Source organism: Colossoma macropomum, unplaced genomic scaffold, assembly GCF_904425465.1.
Source record: "Colossoma macropomum unplaced genomic scaffold, Colossoma_macropomum, whole genome shotgun sequence".
NCBI lineage: Eukaryota > Metazoa > Chordata > Actinopteri > Characiformes > Serrasalmidae > Colossoma > Colossoma macropomum.
Window position 1 is genome coordinate 9,086,825 of NW_023494802.1, and position 20,581 is coordinate 9,107,405.

Below are 20,581 nucleotides of genomic sequence, written 5' to 3' on the forward strand. Positions count from 1 at the left end.
TCCCACAAGGCCTGGAGATCACATTAGGCAGAATATTAATATGAGGCTCTGAATGCACTAGCTGGAAAATGTAAACAGTAAGCAAGGGAACTATACAGAGTGTGCTTTATTAGAGCTGTTACTGATCTTATGACTCATAAATGAAGGTTATGAAAGGACATGAAAGTGAATAGCTATCAATTAGCATCATGCATATTGCATCATGTAAAATGGTGGTGGCTTCTATTCATTGTTCACCATGCTAGCTTGATTCATATCGCTTTTCCTTTACCAACACTTTGTTATGAAGATTTATGATGACACATGTTTAGAAGTGATACATGTTACATGTTAAGTGTTGCTTATATTGCATATTTTTGCTTTAATTGCAAAAACTATAACTTGTATGGTAACGTAATGTTGTTTGTTTTTTTATACCATTTGAAAGTGGCAGTTGCTCTTAACCTTGTGTGAACATTTCATGACCATAGGACCTATTAAAAAAGTACAAAGTGACTATGTTATTATGTTAAATATGATATGTCATCAACATTAAAGATGCAGTGTGTAAGAATTAGGGGGAACTATTAGCAGAAATGGAATACAGTAAACAAAACTATGTTTTCATTAATGTATAATCATCTGTAACTACAAATTGTTGTGTTTTCTTTAGCTTTGAATGAGCTATTCATATCTACATACGGAATGAGCCCTCTTCCAACAAATGCCACCATGTTGCGCCACCATGTTTCTTCAATAGCCCAGAATGGACAAACCAAACACTGGCTCTAGAGAGCGCCTTTAGCATTTTTATATTAAACAGCAGCTTGAATTTGGTGGTGCTTTAGCACTGTAGAAAGAAGAAGAATCAGTGGTTGCTGCTGATGCTGGCTAACCACTTTGTGTGGTGATAAGTTTAAGAACCCAAATTGTGACAAACGGAGGATGATACTTATTATTTAGCACAAGAAAAACAAGCGAGGGTGAATCCTCATTGTCAAAGAAGCAAAAACTTTACAGCCACTGTGGGTTCTACTACATGCTTGGAGAGGTAGGGGTGAGGGAGGGGTATTCAGTTGGTTGCTATGTGCAACCGCACTGCTAGATGCCACTAAATCTTACACACTGCACCTTTAAGTTAATTCGAGAACATTTTTCTTTCTTTTTTCCAAAAAGAGTTCTGTGGAATGATTCCATGGAAAAAACTTTTGGCTGTAGCCTTTTCCTGCGTCTGTGCATGTGACATTAATATGTAAAGTGGTACAATGCAGTATGAAAAACTCCAGCAAAATCCAAGCCGACACCTTGGAGCATTTCCATTGGTTATTTCTTCATGAAATTTTCCCACAATGAAAATGGTGGCTCTGGTGTCCAAATGATATAAAAAAGTAAAAAATAAAAAAATAAAGATGCGATGATGTACAACAGTATGTATGAATTCTTAGCGATTAGTGAAATGGTGAGCAGTTCCTCATGTGTCTCGTACGAATACAGACTGGGAATTTCTCCATATGGGCTGCATGTGGCTTTGATGCAGGCAGTGTGCTGATGGAGTGGCTTTGACAATAGCATTTTAAAGACATTGATCCCTGACCTCTATAAAAGGGCTCTCCTGATGTCCCAGTTCACGCCTCTGCAGCTCAAAGCACGGCTTTCTTCCACAATCCAGAACAGAGCAGTCAGGGGCAAGGCCTGCACTACTGCTGCCTCTCACACAGCCCCCATCACTCACCTGCAAACAGCACTCCCCTGAGACATTCCCCCCACACTCCCCTATAGAGGTCAGGCCACTTAAGGGTTAGGGCCGTTTACTGCTCTGTATGGGCGGCACTATTGAAAGGGTCATTGCTACTCTGGCATGAGACCAAAGTGCACTCAATGAGAGCACAACACACACTCAGCCATCTACCCATACTTGCGTACTACTCGCAATATTGTTTTTTCCTTCCTAATCAAAGAGCCTATATGAGGAAAGGGGTATTTTTCCCACTGTGTTGAAATGAAAAGGTTTCATGTAGTATATAAGAATTGTTTACATAGTTTGCAAGTTTCAAAACGTACTATTTACTTCCCAGTCCATATATGGAAACTAAGCTGCAAAAACAGCTGGCTTAGAAGTCATTGTTTTTGTGATGTCACAAAAAAAACAACTACTCTACATACATTTGCCTATTCAGTGTACAGAGGTCCAGCCCCGCCCATTTAGACTGAAGTTATAAGGAGTGTTTCAACCAGGACATTTTTTTGAATGAGTCACAGTACAGCGCAGCCAATTAGAACACAGCTAATTTTCACATTTCAGTCTTAAAAACAGCCTGTTTAATTCTAGGGAATATGGAGTGGTCAGAAATTGGTCACGTAAAAATGAAATTAACAGGGATAAAAATAAAAGCCAACAGGTAGAATATCACTGTTGTTGGAACAAAACCTTGTATCTCCATTTTTGTCATTTTTTTGGCATGATTTGAAAATGCCTGTTGCCCTTTACACTGTGTGTAATGAATGGACCAAAAGAAACAACCCAAAATGGCTTGGAAAAACATCTGGTTCCTTTGACTTACATTGAAAGTAAAATATATTTTTTCTTTTCCTGTAAAGATACCATTTTGGAGATACGAGGTTTCGATCTGACAACAGCGATATAGTCTCTATAACGTCCATATATGTGGCTTTATTTTTGTGTCCTCAACCACTTAACAAATCATAACTGTTATCAAAAATGTCCAAACCAGAAACTTTATAGGAGAAAGAAAAAAAACCTTAGTTTAGCATCTGTTAACATGTAAAAAAATGTGTTCAAACAGTGTAAATGGACGGTGGCATTTTCAAATGGTGTAAACAAAATATGAGTTTTATGAGATTTTTATGACAGAGACGAAAAACAGGTGCGAAGAAATCACCGGTGTGTGTTAGTCAGTTGATCTCAAAGCTGGTGAAGATAAATGAAAGAGATTGAGAGTACAGTGCAGATGGAGCCGATGTGGTCGATTTGAGACTGTATTTATTTGGGCTATGAGAAAAGCTGCTAGCCAGACACAGGAAGAGAGGAATCTGCTGCCTTAATTATGCTGTAACTCAGTCATATGGTGAGTGGGTGAAGTTAAAGAGGGGGAAGAGCGCTGGGCCTGCTCCAGCTTCCCCCACCAGCTCCTGGGTGGGTGAGAGAGGGATGCAGGCTGGACAGCACACTGCGCTAAGACTGACGCTCAGACTGGGCCGGTCCAAGTTCTCTCATTAAAAGGGGGTCAGTGCGCAGTCATGGGGAAGCATTCTGCATCTGGACACATCAGCACTGCCTGGTCAGAAATGACCAGAAGAATCTGCTTCTACCTCCGCTGCTCGAGCAGGAAGACAGACAGACAGACAGACATAGATAGATAGATAGATAGATAGATAGATAGATAGATAGATAGATAGATAGACCAAAAGACACAGACAGATAGATAGATAGATAGATAGATAGATAGATAGATAGATAGATAGATAGATAGACCAAAAGATACAACAGAGAATAAAAAGCTTCTCTGCTGTTCAGCTGCCTATTTGTCTATTAATAGAATGTCTGAAGTAATACTGACATCCACTTAGAAGATGTTCCAACTCAAAAGTGACAGTAAATCTTCTGTCAAGTCTTTTTCACTCATTTCATTCACTGAATCACAGTTTACAGTGATATGTTTAACTAGAGAGATGTTGTGATGATTGCAGAGTGAAGTGCTTGTGCTGTAGGCCTACAGCTGAGAACCAGCACAGGCACTTAAAGACAGACAGAAATTTTCAGCTGTGATTTCTGTCCAGGCTTTCTGAGGAAACTGGCTGCTGTGGAAACCTGTCACTCTAAAATTAGGCTGGAGAGGGGAAAGTAGCGTGTGTTGTGTGAGATGAGATCATTTTGCCACCAGGAAAAGAAAGTGGGCACAAGAGACTGAGCCAACGCAAGCAGAGGAGATGAGGAGAAAACGTGACCGTGGGAGTCTGTTGTCATAATGACGTCCTGTAAGATTTATTCTGGTATCCTTTTTTTCTGAGAAGACTTGAGCTACTTTGCACATCATGTTCCCTGATCAACGATCTTGCCAGAAAAGCTTATCTCAGTGTGGTCACTTGACTCAATACACATGTACTGTGATTCTGTCTCACAATGATTTGATTCAATCATGATTCTTTAGGAAATGATTTGATGCATCATGAAATCTTAAATTTCACCACAATTTGATCATTTTTTCATGTTGGTACAATTCAAATTTATTTTTCAAAATATTCTGAATACACAAATATGTATTCTTAGGTAGCAGTTAGTATGAAGTATAGACTGTGTTATAATGAAACAAAACACTGGAGAATCAGATGAGGAACAAAACAAAATGAATCAATTGCTCTAATCTGATTTGAACTTTCACTCCCCTGGAGTTTTGCATGCGACCTTATATCACACAGGCTAAAGGTGTCAGGAATGTTTACATGCCACAAACAGACGACTCAGTTAAAAATGTAATGTGTTCTGTGTGACACAATATGACTCTTGGACATTGCACACTTTTATTTTCTGTGCAAATGTGATGGCCCCCTTCATAAGTTTAGATTCGTAGAGGCGTAAAAAGAATTGATTCTAGGCCGAGCCTTTCATTCTTTATTTATTAAAAATAATATGAATACTGTGGGACTATACACTATTTTCAGCAGATCTTTGCTAGTTATACACAGGTACAGGTGGGCAATGTCATTGTATCCATAAGAAGCAGAGGTGCTGGTAATTGTGACTGTTGTGAACCAAATTCACTTTGTGATGATGATGATGAAAACATGCGTTTCAAACTGTATCAAATCCGTGATTAAAAAAAGTATTGTAACGTTCAAGAATGTCTCACTTATTTCAGCCATCAAACCAAAAAAAATGACAGATAAATCATGGTGAGGCAAAAAAAATGAACATTAATAAATGCATATCATTACTTTTCAAAAAGAAAAAAGCACCTCCAACATGCTAACTTTACAGGAGAAGGCAAAAACATCCTTATTTGTGATGTAAGCTAATGTAAAGAGATTTGATTTGAAGCAATTTTACATTTCTATTGGTCCAATTAGCATGAAATTTGCACACAATGTAAAGAACAGCTGCTGAACTTAAAACATGCTGAAAACTAAAAATCGCTTGTCAAATGTGCTTGTTTTTTATCTTGTTTTTTATCTTGTTTTTTTTTTTTGGAGAGCGACAATATACAAATCGACAAAAGATCTAGGACAGGAGCAGGGAAACACAAGGAGATGTATACAGAGACTAACAAGACACAGGTGGAAACACTAATCAACAGCATGGGATTAAGGAGAGCCCTGTCCAGTTGGTGCACTCGCGCCCTGCTGTGCTCATTTGCATGTGCCAATTACTCATTTTGCCGTTCACAGGTGCTCAGGAGTGCCCTCTACTGCTGCACATTACTCGTGTTGGAAACTGGGAAATACCAATACCAGTTTACCACTTGTGAATTATCCTCAAATGGCAGATGAAGTTGTATTTACGAGTGAGAAACTCAGGATTGTAGCTGATACATGAGTTTATGAGATGCAAGGTGAGAAATTAACCTCTTGGACTCCCTGAAGTCTCAAAATTAAAATTCTGGGGGCCTATTATGGGGTCATGCTGTCCGTTAGGGAAAATAGACACTCAGAAACTAATTCAGGGAAAAGTCATTGTTTAGCTGCTTCACCTACAGTCGGCTAGCTTCTTAACTGATCTGCCTCAGGGTGGCGCTGTAGCAGGCTGGTTCACCCAGTTGGTTCTTCATAGCCTAGCAACTGTAACTATACCCAGGATACCTCTGAAAATCTTGACAACATATTTGTAAATCTGAAAACTCACCCAATTTTACAAGGAACTGGTGGAAAGAGTGAACAGTTACTCATTTCTCAAACGGAAGTCAAAAAAGATGTGCAAGATCTCAGGCAATGCGTGAAAGAGCGCATTACCAAACTGGGAAAGAGTATTCCTGAAGAAGAATTGTTAAACAAAACATTTTGTTGCCATTAAAGCTAGCATCAGTGGTGCTATGTTAGGTGTGTTAGCAGCCAGCCAGCCAAAGCCGGCCAACATGAGACGCACCCCCCGAATACCAGGGGGTATTTCACGCACTGATGAGATGTGACATGAACCGCTAGCTGTTACCTTTTCTGCCAGTGAAAAATGCTCTGTTTGGCAGTGAATGTAAAAAATATATCAGATCTACTTCTGTGAGATCTGTGTGCTTTTTAACACAGCAAATAAAAAGCAGGATATGGTTTCTCCATGCTTTCTGTTTTTGTGTGGTGGGTGTAGCTTTGAACAAGCACTCAAACGGAGTGACGTTGTACTAACTGTACTAGTTGACTAATAAACCTAAAAGAGTTTGATGTAATATGTAATATATAAACACTGATAAAGTAAAACAATTATCATTTACTTTTCAGTTTTTAAGCTCCAAAACAGCCTGTTTTGAATGTTTGTGATGTTAACATGAACACGTTAACATATATCTACCTATCTACCCTATAGCAGTTTAGCTCCACCCATCCACACTGAAATGATCAGATTTTCAGGCTGGACTGCTTTTTAATGAGGCAAAATTCAGGGCAGGCAAACCAGAACAGAGGTCATTTATTTAGGTCAGTATTAAAGGGGAATGCCATCCATTTTTTTAAAGTTTCTGCATAATTTACTTGTTGACATGTAAACACGGTCATAACGAATTGACCAGTCTTCTTCCACCCTCTTTTTTTCCTTACTGTGTTTTGGTTCCTGTGCCTTTTAAGAGGAATTCTAATGATTTTTAACCATTTTTGGATAAATGAATAGTTAAAATGTATTCAAAGTCATTCAGAGAGGTTTTTCTTTACGATGGCGATGATAGGAACCAGGGGTCGCAATATCTACACTTTAAATATAGCCATTTATTTACTAAACAGAACCTACATGTGCCTTCAGAGTTTTAGATGTAATGTTAATAATGGTAAAATAGCCATAAATCCTACTTTCATATAATCATCTTCTGTGTAGCTTAAAGAATAATAAAACACTTTGGGCGTCTGGTTCCTTTCACCACCACTCTGAACAATTATGACTCAAGAAGTTCATCTATAACGAAGCGTTTCACATTAAACCTCTCTGAATGACTTTGGTCACATTGTTACCATCTTTATTTATGTAGAAATGGTTAAAAATCATTAGAATTTCCCTTTAATGGCACAGTAACCAAAACACAGTAAGGAAGAAAAGGAGGTTGGAACAAGGCTGGTTTATTATGACTGTTTTTTGTAACATAAAACAAAGAAATATCATAAGTAGGATATGGGCCCTTTAATTTACCTTATCTTGCTGCAATATGCTCAAGCCAATTATCTAATATGTACAGTCTGTCTGAAATGCACATTTCAAACCGAGCACCATCAAAATCTCTTTTCCTGTATGTCTGCACATGGTTGACATCCCTAAAATGCACACTTGGTAGAGGAACACAGGGCCTGGGGCACCATTCAAGACAGGCCTAGGGTGGGACATAACAGAGGGTGGAACCACAGCAGGAAAACCATGACAGTAGTGGAACACAGACAACAAAATAATGTACAAGGATATTTTACATTTTAAAACAACTACATTTTGAGCTCATACTTTATTGAATATTATTGTTACTGAATATGATTGATTTGATCGTTCCAGTCACCTTCAGACTGATGCCTCCCGATGCATTTTTACACCCCTACTGCTCAGTGCATGAGAAGCCTCGTCTCACACACACACGTACACAACACCCCACAGCTGAACAGCTCTTCATACAGCTCCCAAACAGCGCTTCAGCCACTTCGCATGACCTTTTAATTATTGATCCTCTCCTCCTGCAGCAGCAGCTCGTCTGTCTTGCAGCAGCAGCCTCATATTAAATTCCTGGCTGCGGTGCACCTGCAGCGTCAGCGCTGTAACTGGGGGTAATTCATACGAGGCTGTCAGCACGCCACAAGGTGAGGGAATATTTCCCAGCCCCTCACAGACAGAGAAACATTGGCTTATACTGAAGTGGAACAGGGCTGGCCTCATACATCATCATCCATCTCCACCCTCCGAATACAGTCAGGCACTCACAGCTGCTTTCATCTCTAATGCTCCAGATGCTGTGGAGGCTTGACTGTGGAGGTTGGTCTTCAGATTATTACACAGAAATACACTGAGCTGCCAGTTTCTTAGATACAGCTATCTTATATCCACATTCAATAACCACACAGGGCTCGATTTGTGGGGTCATGCAAAGGGATATCATTCCCCTGCTAAAAAAGACAAAAGCCATCTCCGTCAAATTCTCCAAAAACTGCCACCCCCCTTTCCATCCCCTTTGGAATAATGTTATTATGTTGTATCACCTCAAAGTCTATAAAACATATTTTAATTAAATTTAATTTACCCACCAAGTATTGGGAATACCCTTGCTGTGACGCAGTTGTTTGAAAGCACCTAGCATACCAAGTATAGAATCACTCTTGGCCCTGTTTGTCTGCAGCCACCTGTGGCCAGGGGTCCAAGACAGCATGATTGTCCTCACTCTCTCTGGGTGGGTAGGATGGTCTTCCCTCTCCCCCCATCACTCAGCACAATGCTAGCCAACACAGTTGTCTGTTAGCTGACTAACAGAATTGGCAATGAGTGTTCTCCTCCAAGCGTGTTGAGCTGTCAAATGATGTTTCAAAAAATACAGTGGGTGGCTTTACATATCTTGGATGTAGCAGGTGTTAGCCTTCATCCTCCCAGCTTGGTAGCATTGTATCAAAACAGGAGACCCTAGCTATAGGGTGGGAAGTGGCTATGACTAAATTTGAGGGAAATAACTAGATAAATAAGTATACAATCACTGTAGACCATCTGTTGTGGACAGTGTAAATGTTACCCTCCACCCTGTCCAATAACAGAAAGGGAATATTATACAACCACAACTGATCAGATATTATTTTGGTGGTAGGCCATTCTCAGCACAGCAGTCACACTCACATAGTAGTGGCATGGTAGTGTGTGTTGCACTGGTGTAAGTTTCTCAAGTACAGTATTTTTGTCAGGGGTTTTACACACCTCAGTCTGCAAACCAAAAATATCCAGCCAGACAGTGGCTCTGTGGTCATAAACTGGCCACTGATTATGGGCAAGAGGAGAGGTATCTAAATCTAGACCGGGGTGCACAACTCCGGTCATGGAGGGCCGGTGTCCAGCACAGTTTGGAGGTTTCCCTGCTCAAACACACCCACTTAACCTGGTAATTAGCAGATAAAGGTAGTCAGGTGTGTTGGAGCAGGTAAATCACTAAATTGTGCTGGACGCTGGCCTTCCAGGACCGGGGTTGTGTACTCTGATCTAGATCTTGAATCAAGTTTTGTGTCCTGGATTTTGCGATCACTGGCAGTTGACTGAACTGTTGAGGCAACTCAGCTACTACTTACTCAACTACTTTAGGGCACCCAAGGTGTCCAGTCTAACCTGTAAAGGGCTGATATGGCTGCAGATTTTCATTTCAACAAAGCAGGAGCTCACCTGATCAGTTGTTTGAAGAGCGAGACTGCTTGATTAAACAAGTAGAGTCAGATGTGCCTGCAGGCATACCGACCCTTTGTGAAGAAGATCGGACACCCCTGCTTTATGGATTAGATCAGCTGTGTTGGACTGGAACTGATAAAACATAAATTAACTTCCAGTCAAATTCCAGGACTGGAAATTAGATTCAGCATCCAGAGTTGAGGACCTCTGTCCTGGAGGATTACTGACAGAGAGTGTGTTTTGAAAACGATGAACTCTAGTCTCTAACTGTACTTACCAACGTACCAACAAGGTAGGTGTTTCTAATATAGTGGCCAGAAAGTGTGCACAGTGTTTGAAAAACCCATTAAAGCTGCTGAGCCAGATACACTCTCATGCAGACACTACCATGTCAGTGTCATTGCTGTGCTGAGAATAGTCCAGCTCCCAAATAATGGCCCACATTTATCAAGCATCTCAGATTTAGAACACTGATCTGAGATCAGGTCTCATCAGATCATGGAATTTTATTCGATGTTCAAAAAAAGCATAAGCTGACCCTAAATCAGTATTATTACTCTAAGAAGTTTAATAAATATGGGTCAATGTCTGGTCAATGTGCGTAGCAACAGATGGGGTGCAGTCAGTAACTGTATACCAGTAAGATGCATATATACACTTTTAAAAAGATGGTTCTTCAAGGGTTCTTTAGTAAAGAAAATGGTTCTATATAGAACCTGTTGCATAATTAAAGGGGTCTTGAAGTGTTCATGGTTCTATATAGAACCATTTTCTTTCCTAAAGAACCCTTGAAGAACAATCTTTTTAAAGTGTGCATGGTAGGTGTTTCTGATAAAATGGGCAATGAGTACAAAGTAAGAGCACCTAATAAACTAACAACTCAATGTAAGTTAAATCACATAGCAAAGAAAAATAATAATAAAAAAAATCAGGTCTACCATATTTCTGTAGTTTCTCATAGAGAACAATGAGACCAGACGGAAAGACAGAGGAAAGTTGCTTAAGTCTCTCCGACATTGCTGAGCAAAAAAGCCCAGTAGTCACGGGTCTCCTCGAGTTATAGTAGTAATCTCACTTAAGTCACACACTGTGCTCAGATTTGCCAACATAATGCTTGTGTTATTAAACTCTCGTCTTCACTTTATCTCTCCTGTATCTTCTATCTCCTTTCCTTCTAAAGCTATTTCTCCTAAGAGAATCACTATTAATTCTCCTGAGCTATGAAAGAGTAACATTTGAGTAGTATGTTTTAACTGTGGGCTAGTAAAAGCTCTTTCAAGCTCACCCGGAAACCAAGTGTGTCACCGAGGCTGGAGTAACACAGGCACACTTTAAATAGTCCGCTCGTTCACAGATGTCATCCTTCTCTCTGCCCACTCACATACGAGCAAATATATCACTGGGACCATTCTCGAGATGAGTTGTCAGTGTCACTCTGCTGCCCAGCATTGGGGTATTTTAGGACTGTGTCTCAGGATAAGATAATCGGAGGACAGCTGCTCTCTAATTTTAAGCTCAGGCAGTGAAGATATGGACACTGTGAAAAACTACCCAGGAGCCAATGGAGTAACGTAGCATAACATAACATGAGATGGTTAAAAACTGCGTCCAGTTTTGGTCTGGTAGTGTTGCCAGAAAGAGTCTCAGCCCTGGAAGAGAGATTAATTCTTCTTTAGAGACCTTGTTTTGTAGCAACACTGAATGTATAATCAAACCTTATTGTTGAGCGTATTTTACATTCAACAGCCACTTTGTTAGGTTTTGTTGCACTATTAACTTCTATCTTGCTGGTGTACAGTTAGGAGACTGTGGCAGATCTGTTGATGCACAATTTGTATGAGCCTCCTCTAGCCCTTCATCATTGGCCAGTTTCTGCCAGTCTTAGCTGGATATTTTTGGGTGGTGGTGAGTAAAAACCCCAGCAACACTGCTGTGCTTGACACACTTCTATCCACTCCACATGCCTACTACCAACACTTTACAATAAGTGATCTGGTGTTATAAAACAAGAGAGAGTAACAGAACTGCTAATCTGAAGACGAATTCCACTGTTTTTTTAAAATGTCAGTACAGTTCAATCACTGAGATGTAAACAAAGTCAATTGAAGTGAAGTGAAATGGTTAATTCTAATGACAGTTACAGACTCAGATTTCTTTACAGTGGTGCTGATAGGAACCAGAGATCGCAATATCTATAACACAAATCTAACCATTTTATTTACAATCCAAAATGAACAGTGCATTTCACACAAATCCTTTGGGTTTTTACATGTTAATAATGCTAAAATCTGTGGTAAATCTGAAAAAATAAGTTTTCTTTAACCATGAATCTATTTCAAACATAAAAACACACACAATCTAAGCCACTTATTCTGCAGGGTCACTATAGCCTATTCCAGCAGTCATTGGGCAGAAGGCAGGAAACACCCTGGACAGGTCACCAATCCATCACATACAATCACACACACATTTATACCTAGCAGCACTTTAGCATGTCCAGTTGGCCTAACTGTACATCCTTGGGAGGAAACCAGAGCACCCAGAGGAAACTCACACAGACATGGGGAGGACATGCAACCTCTACACTGAAAGGACCCTGGTCACCCAGCCAGGACTCAAACCCATACCCTTATTGCTGTGAGGCGGCAGCGCTCTCCACTGCACCACCCTAACAACCACGACTCATGCATCAGGCAGTATATTTGTAAGCAGTTCATAACCACTTACTGTAAACTAGATTTTAGATGTATTAAACACTTTGGATGTCTGGTTGATATCACCACCACTGTGAACAAATAGGTCTCAGTAAGTTTCTCTAGAACTAAGCATTCCACATGAAACCACTAAAATGACTTTGTTCATATTTTTATCATTTGATTACACAGAAATATTTAAAAATAAACCTAAATCAGGAGGGTAAAGCAAAAGAAAAAACTTAATCTGACGCTTGAGATGTCATTCTGTACAACATGAATAAAATGTATTACATCAGTGCAATGACTGCCAAAAGTAATGAATGGTTCATTCTGGCCTAAATCTAGCAAATAATTTGTTGTTTGTCATGTTAGATAATACTCTGTATTGCAACATTGTGTCCCTCAGCCTCATCAGAATTCAGGATTTTGTATCCCTTCTGTGTGTTCTCTGCATAAAATACCCCGCATGCATTGTGCTAATACATCACGCAACCACTGAGAATTACCCTGTGGAGATAAAGAAATCTACCGATGCTGAGGCTGATAAATTCAGCCCTGGTATTTGTCTTCCAAGCCGTAATGTTAGCTGTCTGGCTTCCTTCTACCTTTGCCAGCTAGCAGGAAAAAAACAATTCAAACAGTTTACGATTGTGTACTCTCCCCAAAGCATTTATAGTTCTTCAACAGTCCCTCCCACCTTCAATGTACACCATCAAAAGGGTTTTAGCCTTCAAACTGGAAAATCTCACTCAATATTGTCGTAGTACGTAATATTGTTGTAAGATGTGCATAGGCATGTTTACAACAGATGCAGCAAAGTTTACGTTTTTTATTTTGTCTGGACTGTCCCTTTAAACTGAAAGGCAAAACTGTGTTTATGTAATATATTTTATTTATGTGGAAATTTCGAATCAAGTAAATTGGTTGCATCATTTATTTCAGTGTATTTTGGACACACTTCATGCGCTGATGCATGGAGATGCTGAATGTACACAAATAGCAGGTGTGTATACAGTAGTTAGAAAAGACCTGGCTGGCTGTTCTGATGCAGCTCTACAAGCTCAGCATGTCATTTGAAGCCCAAAGCAAATGTTTGATTAACTGAACAATCCTCTCTCATTCTTCCGACTTTGACAAAAGATCTGGCCTTTGACCCGTAACGTTAGGTTAAGACAACACACCCTGCTGATGGGTGATCGGCGAGGAGATATTGCTATTTACCCATGAAAGGACACCAGGCCTTATCCATTCTCATCAAATTAACCTTCATGCCATCCTGGCCCATAAAAAGGGCAGAGATGGACAGATAAGAGGGGCTAGAATCTAAAGGCCTCATGCTCTCATGGCTTTTTCCTGTCTTCAAAGACTGGTGATGATGCTGAAGTGTTATGGAGGAGCTTTCTGGTGGAAGCTGTCAGATTTAATTCAGCTGCTCTCTGGCTCTGCACAGCGGGAGATCATCAGGCGGGAGTCAAAAGAACAGCAGGTTTCCGCGCACTGGCTGCCAGCGGTGTGATGGATGTTCTGCCAAGCCACACTGAGTCTGCTGAGTCACTCAATGCCTACCCTGCTCTCACAGAGGCTGCATTACTGCAGGGCCTGCTGTCCTCCACTGCTTAGAGCTGACCGAGGGTCAGTCAGCTATGTCTGGCCCTTTGAGATGGTGCAAATTTGGGGAATTTAAATCCAAAGAAAAAGTCCTTATTTACTGTCCTTAAGTAAACTTTTGAGGAGTCATATTTCACTTGAGTATTTGTGTCACTTTTTGTTTTACTCACTACATTTCAGGAAAAAATCTGTACTTTCAACTCACCACTTTTTCAAACCAAGCTTGCTAAAGTTTTTATTAATTCTTTTTTAATTCAGGCTATTTCTGTTCAGGCACTTCATCAAACGCCAAACAGTTAGCAAATTAAAATCCAACAGGATGTGAAACCACTACTTGGGGAGTGGGGGGGTCATGGATGATCCTGCAGTGTCTGATCCACTCGTTCCAGAGAAACACACACTAACACGCCACCACCACATCAGTGTTACTGCAGTGCTGAGAATGACCCACCACCCAAATGATACCTGCTTTGTGGGGGTCCTGACCATTGAAGAACAGTCTGAAAGGGGGCTACAGTCTGTAATGCAAAATGCAATATCTTAGCACTGTAGATAATGACCCCTGGTTCTAAGTATGTAATGGGCTTTTCAAGTGTAAATTTTTTTTTCTGTGCATGACTTTACTTCTATACAAGTGAAATCATGGTGGAATTTCCCTTAAAGACTGCGTGGACTGGTCATGACTTAGCAGTCAAGAGGAATTTTCAGCACACTCCAGTGACAGCCCACCGCATCTTTCCTGAGTACATGGGCAAAAACATTTGCTCTGAGGTGTTTTTCATGCTGCTGCCCGCTACGAATAGCCCTCTGAATTGTCCTTGAGTTGATGTTTTTTCGGCTGGGCAAACCTGAATTTCCACGAAGAGTAGCTCACATTCTCATTCAGCCCTTGTCTGTCCTTTGCCTGCACCCCGGTGCATGCGTTTCTCATCGTAGATTTCATCTAGCGCTCCACCTTGGGGGATGGACGGTTAATAAATGTGTTTTTGAACTTTCAGGTTTACAGTCACTTTCATTATTCACTACTACTGCCTACTGTGCATCTCTTTTTCCACCTGCTGTATCCCCGGGGGAGGAATTTTATCACTCTGGAGCTCCCCAGATCTTCTTTCAGGAAGAGTCAGAGAATAACAGACTGCAGAGGAAAAACCCACAAAGCACTAGGAGAGAAGTTTACTTGATGTGGAGCTAATGTTGCGTTCGATTTTCATGCAAATGAAGTCAATAAAACACGACATGATGAAATGAGGTGAAAATGATTCATGTGCCCTGAGAATCATATCTATATCTGGGTGTCTTAATCCCTATTCAGACAGCAAACGCTACAGACTGTGCTCCACAAGTTCAAGGCCGTAAATGATAGTCTGCTAGCACACATGCTTAACGTATGAATAGCACTAAATGTATTTATATTCGCTGCCATGTTCCCGTGTGCTCGGTTCTACGTCGCTGCACCATGTGTTATTATTTCACGAGACAATATTAGGATTAATGAACAAACGGGATGCATCTGTAGAATTCATGGATGTAGGAAGCAGATTAATAACCGCTCAGGCTGGCCTGCAGCTACAGTCTAATGCACATAATGACACTGCGGCGTGCTGTGACTATGGTTACAGGCCAGGCCACAGAAACATGTTAAATGAGATGTTACCTCTGCAGGCTAATGTCAAAACAGATGCTTTTAAATTAGCGTTTACATGTCAGCAAAGTGAGAGATGAAACTCCCCATTAAAGGAATAGTTGTAAATAGATAGATAGATAGATAGATAGATAGATAGACAGATAGATAGATCACTCCCATTACACATGTGGTATCTCCACAGCTGGAGCAGAAGAGGAAGTCAGACTATGTCATGATAGCAAAAGCAGTTGACAGTGGGAGGAACTGCAGAAGGACCTTGGGGCAGCTTTCATTCCAAAAACACAGAGAATGATGGACGTGTGTATGCCCTGAATGCTCCTGATCATTGAAGGCAGTTATTAAAAAGAGACAAGGTCAGGAGCGTCCACCCCCTCTGACAGCCTCAAAAAATGTCCACTATCAAAGAAAACCAGACTGCTCCTCATCTGGACTCGTCCCCTCATTGTGTTTCTCATGAAAAAGCATTTATCTGCTGAGCTCAACTATTGAAAGCAGAGATAATTAGTGGCCTTCATAACAGCTTTCCTCACCATTACTCTGAGCGCACTGATTAATATTGGGCTGCGGTGCTTTTAACGTGACCTCAATGTGAGGAATCAATGAAGAAAACATCCTGGCTGATAAATGAAGCTTTTACAGCTTCAGACTTTACACAGTTTCTCTTCTTTCAGGACTGAAAGGTGAAAGCTTATTGGGATGAGCGTGGCATGTATTTTGTATGCTGCTAGAGGCATCACAACATTATCTGGGCAAACAGCAAAACAGTATGTTAAAAAACACGGTCTCTGTGTTAATCATAGTACTGTAGCGTCTTCAGGAAATGTTTACATGTTAGTTTTAAGTTGATGTTCTGCAGCATTTGTTCGATAGGTTTTATTTTGTTAAAGACTCTTATTGTAGAGGGCGGGGCTAGAAGCCACCCCTGAGTAGGCGTGAGCAGGAGATGAAGAGGCCTGAGCTGGTGATGAACGAGCTGTTAGAGAAAAGAAAACTCTGCTAATGCAGCTGTGGCCAAAAACAGCTGGAAAGTAAAACACCATGACTTGTGTGACAGTGTCTCTTTAAACAGTGGTGAACGCTACAGTTCTGCACTGAATTAATAATGTGCTTATTTGTAGATGTAGCTCATTCTGCCAGTGAAGAAAAAATCTCCAGAAGAAAAAATCTCACCAGCACATATTATTTACTGCTTCACTGCTCTCTATGGCTAAATAGTACTACAGAGAGAGAGACATTTTTGTGTTGTTTAGTTTTGAGGTTTTTGTGATAAATAGTGAGATATATTAGACAGACAAACATACAGAAGGACAGACATACAGACAGACAGAAAGATATATAAATAAACAGACAGACAGATACATTGATAGAAACTTTGCCTTCCACTTTGATTATGTCTATTAATAGATAGATAGATAGATAGATAGAGGCAGACAGACAGACAGACAGATAGATAGATAGATAGATAGATAGATAGATAGATAGATAGATAGATAGATAGATAGATAGATAGATATTGGAACATTGCTGTGAGGATTTGTTTGCATTCTGTATTAAGTGAGTTCTCTGAAGTATCCCATCACTCCAGAAAACACAATTTCACCACACCTTAGCTAATTTACTTATTAAATGGGCCTATATTGTGTAGCCCATCCATCACAATGGAAGCTACAGCAATAAAAACACACAGATAAAGGCAAAAGCACCAACATTCACAGACAAACAGATCAAATCTCAAATCAAACACAGCTGAATGAAATGAATGTGATCAGCAGGCAGGCAGGGCGAAGTGCTTCGCTTTCTCCAGTGCTCAGTGCACTCAGTCACAGGAGAGCAGGAACTCTAATCTGCGTGGGGATTAATCGTTATGGGCCGGCTACTGTTCCATCTCTAAAACAGAAAGACCTTCCCAAGAGGAGCACTGGTCTGTAGAGTGAGAGAGGAAATAGTACCTGTCCACCCCCGTATGAGTCATCAATATCAGCCAAAGTCATAAGGTTTACGGCTGTGGACAATGAAGAGGCGGGCAGGAAAGGGACACGCGCAGGAGGACGAGTAAACCTGCTTAAGTCATAAGGCAACAATTAATATACCCTTCTGCTGTTACAAGAAAGCTATGAATATGAAAAATGAAAAAAAGAACAACAAAAAATATGAATGTTAATAGTTTTTATTCAGGGTTTCTGTTATTTATTGGTACTTTATTGGAAACTTGATTAATTTGGTGTCCAAAATGTGTGTCTTTAGTTTTGCGCTGGGACTATGAGGCTAATGTCGCTAACAAATAATGTCTCACCAATTATGTGCCTAAATGATCACTCGGTTGCCTCAAACTGCCCTGGGTTGTTAAATAATCTCAAATAGACTTGCTTATGTGGTTTCAGACACTGTATGAGACACTGTTGTCTATGAAAATGAACAAAAGTTCGTCACATAGCTAAAAACAGTAGCAGCAGCCATGCAACTTTTCTACATTTTAGCACTTTTTGCCCATTTAGACAACCAAAGATGTCTTGACTGATCAATTACATATTTTTTCACCAAATTATTTCTCCAACTGACTGAACTCAAACAGCTTCATCACACCCCCTTGAATTCCCAAGTATGTGCTTATTTAAACCTCAATGTATAGTTTAAATTCTGTCATGGGAATAAAGGCCAGCCATCCAGTCTGAACTTGATGGCCTGTTTTGTACATACCAATTAAATGTGAAGCGTCTCTGAATGGAGTTATTACTGCCTGAGGGTGACAGAACTGCTGATGTAGCGAGTTCTGCTCTGCGTGCAGTGTTATTTATTCAGTGATTTGCTGAACATGTGGCTGCAGATGCTTATTTTAACATTAGTGTGATTCTAACATTCATAAGTTATCATGAGGTTCTACAGCATAACATGCTTCAATGGGTGGATGTATGTTTTACACTGAGACGACCTGTTGTTTATTAAAATGGGCTAAAAGTACATTGCATAGCTAAAAAAGCTATTAGGGGCCTTTTTGAATCTTGACTTTCATCCATTTTTATAGCTAACAGTGTTTCATACAGTGTCAGAAACCACTTAAGAAAGTCTATTTTAGATCACTTGTCAACTCAGTGACATTCGATAAAGCATGCAGTTAGCATGAAGCTAATTAATGGGGTAAAACGCTGCTATTACTTGTTAGCTACTTTAACCTTGTAGCTCCAGTGCAAAACAAATACAGCAATTTTTGGCTTATTTAATGGGGATTTCTTTACTGGGGGATGGCATCAGCTTGATTGTTCACTAAAGTATCATTTTATATTGTTCAAAGTCGTTGACCAAGTTTACATCACTGAAGGTATCGTAGATAGAAAGAGGATAGTGGGCCACTGTCAGCCCACTCATATCAAAGATGGTGGTCCACTGGCTTTTTGCTTAGCATTCTCTGGGCAGCCCACTGGAGGTTAAGCACTGCATTGCCAATTTTCATTGCTCATTTTGCACTTACAGTTCAATTTACTCATTTTTCCCTCATTTCCTTCTTTCATTATCCTTTGTAAATTATTTAAGTAAATAACTTTAACAGTGAAATCAGTAATAACGCTGGTTATACAGCTGTAATCTAACAGTCATTTTTCTCAGATTTTCTTGTAATTGTCTTAGTTTATTTTCCCAAATAAATGGCTGTGTGCATTTAAAATCTGTTTGAGAAGATTATAGACTAGTTAGACCTTGTACGCAGGACAGTAATGTGGGGGGTCTGAGGGTGGATCAGCAGTGGCAAAACGTCAGTAGGGGGCTGACCTTCTCAAGACTGCAGGACTGATTTTTGCTGTCTGGGATAATGTAGTTCTTCTGCAAAAGTAAAACAGCATAGAAGATTCTTATGATAATGTTGTTGAAAACCTGCACAGTAGTAGCAGCACTAGTGCTAATAGTAGTAATAGGAATATTTCCATAGAGTACACAATTAATCTTGATATATGGAATCACACATCCTCCTTTTTAACATCTTGTTTGAACGTTTGAGATGGTCTTCCACATGTTTACTGAATCTGCCTGCACTTTCTGCTAAAAAAACCGAGAATTTGTAGTCTGTAGTTCCTCAGATTGTTCTCTTGCTCTTCTTGACAAAGATAAAAATCTCCTTTGAAGCTGAAACAAAGACACCACGGTCACATCTAATTTCGAAGTAAATTGGAATGGCTCTCAACGATGTCCTCCGCATTAGGAGATAGAGAGGTGGAACTTTTTAATCAGTTCCCCTAATTTAATGGCTCGCTGTGAGCGAATCATATTGATTAGCCCTGGGTGCCCTTCAGTACTCATCCGGAACATTCCGCCAAGTCAGATCCAGCAGAGCATTGCTGCATTCCTTCTCCACATTGCTTCCCATAAAACGCACTATGCTGACTATGTCTGATTCTGTGCTCTTTTAACTATAGAGTGCTCTATTGTGAGAGTTTGCATTTTGTAGTGGTTAATGAAAACACTGCTGAATTTCCAGTCTGTCTGACAATCCCACAATGCACGACAATAGATAGAGCATCAACAATATCTGGCAGAATGTGACTACTGTTGCAGAATGTTGAGCAAACCTGCATATATTAGTGTTTAAAATTGTTTACTTTTACTGTTCCCTAAAATAGTGTTCTACGTGGATTATTCTATTGAAATAGTTCAGAGTCAGAGTTCAAAACTCAATATGAACAACAGCTTAGCTACAAAGTGGTAGACCACTCAAAACTCACAGAGTGGGGCCCCCGAGTGGTAAAGCACACAGTGTCTATTCTGTGTTGAATCACTCACTGTAAAGTTCCAAATTGGCTCTGAAACTGTGCATCAGGAGCTTCAGGGAATAGGTTTCTATGGCTGAGCAGCTACACACAAGCCTAAAATCAAAATGCCAAGCATTGGGGGGAGTGGTGTGACTCCACCACTGCACTCTGGAGCAGTGGTATTCTGCGGAGTGACGAATCACACTTCTCTATCTGGCAGCCTGATGGACGAGTCTTGGTTTGGCGAATACCGAGAGAACGTTACTTGCCTGACTCTGTGCCAACTGTAAAGTTTGGTGGAGGAGGGATAATGCAATGGGGCTATATACAGGGGTTGGCCTAGGTCTCTTAGTTCCAGTGATAGGAAATCTTAATG